The following is a 5,403-nucleotide window of genomic DNA, read 5'->3' as shown; positions in this document are numbered from 1 at the left end:
ATATCATGGATGCTATTGGCTATTTGTGGCCTCCAAATCCTTATGTTGAAACAGCAATACCAATGTGAGGGTAGTTGGCGTGAGGCCTTTGAGAGGTCATTAAGTCATGAGAGTCTGGGATTAGCGCCTTTATAAAAGAGACCCTGAGGAGTCTCCCATCCCTTTTGGCCATGTGAGGTTTTACATGGAACAAGGATGTTACAATAGAAGATGGCCATCTTTGACAAAGTGGCCTCTCACCACACACTCGACCTAGTAGTGCCTTGATCTGGGACTTCCTAATATTTAGAACTATGAGAAATAAATTTATGTTGTTTATAAACCAGACTGTGATATTTTGTTATATCAGTCTGAACAGACCAAGACAATAGATATGACACCAAAAGCACAGGCAATAAAAACAAAAATAAACAATGGAGATACATCAGACTAAAAAGCTTCTGGACAGCAGAGAAATCAACAAAGTGAAATGGCACCCTGTAGAATAGAATAAATATTTGAAAAGCCACTGTATCTGATAAGGAGTTAGTTTCCAAAATATAAGGAACTCTTAGAACTCAATAGAAAATATAAAAACCCTAATAACTTGAATAAAAATTGGGTAAGGACTTGAAAGGTATTTCTCCAACTTGTCTACACAGCATATGAAAAAATGTTGAACATTACCAATCATCAATAAAATGCAAATCAAGACCACAGTGAGATATCACCTGCTTCATATAATGCTACAATGATGACAATATGCTGGTATGATAGCTGCTGTTGGTTTTAATTAATCAATTTAGGAGGAAGTGGGATATTTTATTTAACATAAATCAGAAGTTATCTTTGGCATCTGAAGACTAAACAGGACCTTAATAAGTAAATTTACTTATTTTCTCTCTCCTGTTGGCATTAGGTACAAATCCATATCCACATAAAAACAAAACCTGTCACTTCTGCATTCCACTTATTCTTGCCTAGTCTCAAGTAATAAAATTGAGTTTTGAAAATGTTAATTTGAAAAACAGCAGAGATAAGATTCAAGGATGCTTGCTCTCAGAGAAGGATTATTTATTAAGGGAAAGACATCCTTTGAAAATTATCATAATTATCACTAAGAACCCAATTCTATATTTCTTATGAAGGCAAAATCCCTATTAGGCTCACAGAAGACGGATGTTGATTGCAGTGGGATACCTGCCTGAATAGGGCTAAGTAATCAGCTTTGAAATGTCACTCAGAGGGAATCAGCAGAGCAGAGGCTACTCTCTGGCAGGTATCAATATTATTTTTGAATTGTCAAGGTTTTTGACATCTTTCTTGCATCAGTAACTGTTCTGGATAAGTCCAGAAGCAATATTTAGGGCTCAAGGAAAATTATATTGGAACAAGGAAAATGTTCAGTCCTTCCCACCTCTTCACTTCACTACCACCTCCTTGAGCCACCTCTCACATGGATGAGGCTGTGAGATTCCCCACTGGGTACTGACACTCACAACTCCTCCAATCAGTGTTCTCCACAGTAATCACAGTCATCTTCATATGTCATGAATTAGTACAGGCTGCTTTTCTTTGGAATTAACAAGCAGATGCTATGTGTATATCCTCCTACAAAATGGCTACTCTGGATGGCCACAAACTTAACCTGATCTGTGAACATCACTCTGCTACTAAAACTTTTCTAATGGCGCCTTATTATATAAGAATGAAACCAAACTCTTCATAAAGATGTATATGGACCCCATGCAATCTTGCCCTTGTTTATTTGACAAAATTAGCCCCTCAAATGCCTCATGATTTTAGTAGTCTCAGGACTTTACACATTGTGGGAATGTGTAACATTTCTCTCTACTGGGAATATTCTTTTTCCCTTTTTAATGTGACTATTTCAATTGGTGGCATACATGTCACTTTTTCAAAGAGGTCTTCCTCTACAATGTACCATGTATCACCTGTTTGTTTCCTACAATACTCTTGCCATCATTTTCCTGTAATATTGTTTGGTTGGCTATTAATCAACTGATGTTAGGCCAAGGATCGAATCTATTTTATTCTCTAAAACATTCAGAACTCTGGACCACTGTCATATTCCAGACCTTCAAAAATGTTCCTAGACTGAGTGAAGAAATGAACAAATAAATGAGCTGAGGCAATTAGAGAAGTACAGAGTTCTATAAAATTCTTGGGAGTAAGTGAAACTAGTCAACGGCTGAGCACCTGGAAACTCAGAGGTGGGTGGCTATGGCTTGCGACTTGAGCACTTGATACCCTTTAGGGAAGAAATTATGCTCTATAGCAATATTTTAATGTCTGAAGATATTAATTGTTTTGGAATGTAGTTTTTAAAAAAATGTCAAGTGTCTATTGTTTGATGTTTAGTGTTTCAAAGTGATCTAAAGTAAATTGAATTCTCACTTTTACTCATAAGATTGTTACATGGCCCCAAGGAAGAGTCAAGCTCTACAAATGAAAACAGGAATGTCAGCAAATGAAGACTGAAATGGGCTATCATTGCAGATCTCCAGGTTTCCTGGCATGGGCTAGAGAAACATCATGGCAAGGTCACTGCTGAGTAGTTACTCATTAGCGTGGACTGAGACAAAACAGGTTTAATTCTGAGAGTGCATGATTCAGCAACTCTCAATATATTCTTTGGACTGATTCACTGGATTTGAGATGCTACCAGATCTCTAAGACGAGATGGCTAGATGGAATTTTAAATCAGGGTATCTGAAGAAGTCATCTAAAGAGGTGAAAAGGGAGAAGATTCCTCAGGACTGAATCCTGGGAAACAGCAACAAATAGAAGTCAAAGAGATAAAGAAGGGTCCACAAAGGAGTTGGAGCAGGATTTGGAAGGAGACAGCAGGAAATATAAGAGATTGTCTTGTCAGTTAAGCACAGATCTGAGGGGAAGCGGGGAGAGAGGATGAAGTGTCTACTGTATGGAATGCTGGTAGGATGCTGGTTGCTGACTTCAAGAAGCATAGTATCAACTCAAAATTAAATGTATTATCAACTTAGTTATTTAATGTGTGTCCCACCTATTAACATATTTCTCCTGTTCATCTGCAGAAATGACAACTACTGTGTGAGTTATGAATACTATCAAATCCCCTTCTTTAAAGCACAACCTTTAATCTTTTTCTGCATAAATTCAGATTATTCTGGAATTCTCTGGATTATTTCCACAATTCTTTCTATTTTGCCATCATATGCAGAATCTAAAATCTTCAAAAGTCTTCACCTTTAAAATGCAAACTATTTTAGATGCAGTTTATTATCTCTTGAAAATCATCCACATTCATTTAAAAACATATTAGCTTTTCATCTTCAATGTATTTGAATTGTGTTATAGAAGCCTTAGAATATTAAGCTTATCGGAAAGTTAGGACAAATTTTCCCTAGAGGACAGAGAGTAGTTTTAAATTCAAAGTGGTGGGGGAGAAGTGCCATATCTTAAAATAGAAGCAAATTTTTTCTCTGTTTCACATTCTCTCAAGATATCCGCAATCCTTTTTAAACTCTCTATTTATTATTAAATACAAGCAATTTAGCTCCTTTGTAAGGTTATGCAAATAACTCATCCAGAATTAGCATTTAACATGCAGTTCTTATAACCACACAAATGTTTTGTATAAAGTTGTTTTAAAAAGATTCAAATCTTTATAATTAGGAAGGGAAAATATATTAATAGGAATAAAGGGATACTCTGCTAATCTCCCATATGTAAATTAGCTTATAATTTCCATCATTTACTTTAGAAGCAACAGAACAATGGAACTTGTATCCTTCAATATTGCTGTCTTTCTCCTTCTCCTGCTAGAAAGTCTGTGCTTATATATGTATATCTAAAGGAAAATAAGAGGGAATGTTAAATATTTTAGCTTTGTGAGAAAGAGAAGCTTGGGTAACTTGTTCATGGGATTGAGGTTCATACTCTGGGCTCTGGGAACAGAAGGGATAGACTGAAATGCAAACCCTCTTAGGTTCTCATTTCAGTTGTGTTGCCTCTGCTAATGGGGATGGATCCAACTGTGCCCACCTGGAAAATTCCTCACCAGTACTCTTCCCCCCAGCTTTCCATACAAGACATTATTGTAGAATATATGGGGAAAATGAAACTGTTCACTGTCTTGTAGGGCTTTCTCATTATTTGAGTCTCTACCTTGGTCTTTGGAAAAAGGATCATGGAGGCTGCAGGTGGATGTTGGTCAATAGTATAGTACTGGCCAGATTCTTCAGTTTCACAGACCTTCTGGAGCTTGACATTTCTCTTTCAAGGCTCTAGAAATACAGTGTGTAGTCCTAGAGTCCAGTGTAATTAGGAGAACTAGAAGTAGGATGCTGAAGGATACAAAACAAAGTCAAAGAAACGTTGAAAAGATATGGCTGGTTGTTGATCCTAGGAGTCAAGATTGGAGCCAAAGAGATGTTAAAGAGACAACAGATTTAAGTATGTTCCTTGTACTTGTCTAGTGGTAGAGCTAGGAATATTGAATGTATGTTTCTCACTTAACAAACATTTAGGAAACCACCAACTGTCAGGCAGAGCTCTGGCAGATTAGATTTAAGATGAAAATAAGCATTCATTCACTTCAAGGAAGTTACTATCCAATGAGGAAATAAACCCATACGCAAACAACTTAAACAGGTCATAAAGGACACATCCATAGAGGTGTGCAGTGTATTCTATGGAAGAATGGAGGAAAGCACCCTAGACCAGGTTGGAGAATCAATAAGAGCTTAAGTAACAGCCAACTGTCCTTTGTCCTCTCTGCCTCCACCTCATCCAAAGCTCCACTATCTTTCATCTAAATTTTTCCAGCATCTCAGGCTGTTCTCTCTAGTTTTGCTGCTTCCACTCTTTCATCTATATTGCAGGCGAGTAATATTTCCAAGAAGGAAATGCTATTCCCCCACTAAAAACCTTCAGTAACTTTCCATTATGATATAAATAAAATCTTAAACCTTAATGTGGCCCCTACTTAAACTTTTAGCTTTTCTTTCATTGCTCTTCACCTTAAGACTTCAGTAAAAATGAATTGCATGCCATTTCCCTAAGTCATCATTTCTTTCTGACTTCTGGGCCTCTGCAAACGTAGCTCTCCCTGCCTGAAACCACCTGTCTGGTCCTCAAAAGTTCATGCATACACAGAAAAAGAGAGACATATGGGTGAGCTTAAAAGCCTGTGCGCACATAGGTTCACAGACACATCCACATACATTCACCCTGCACACTTCCTATTCTGCCCTTAGCCTTATTAATCCATTCTTTTTTTTTTGGGGGGGGGGGTTTGTTCTGTTTTGCAGTGCTGGAGATTGTGGGTCTCATGCAAGCTAGATAAGCACTCTACTATTGAGCTACATCTCCAGCCCTTTTTCAATTTCATTTTGAGAAAAGCTCTCTCTAAGTTGCTTA

This window comes from Heterocephalus glaber, unplaced genomic scaffold (genome assembly GCF_053883595.1).
Source record: "Heterocephalus glaber isolate CG9 unplaced genomic scaffold, H.glaber_assembly_v1.0 deba00001666, whole genome shotgun sequence".
NCBI lineage: Eukaryota > Metazoa > Chordata > Mammalia > Rodentia > Bathyergidae > Heterocephalus > Heterocephalus glaber.
Note: the sequence above shows the minus strand (reverse complement) of the source record.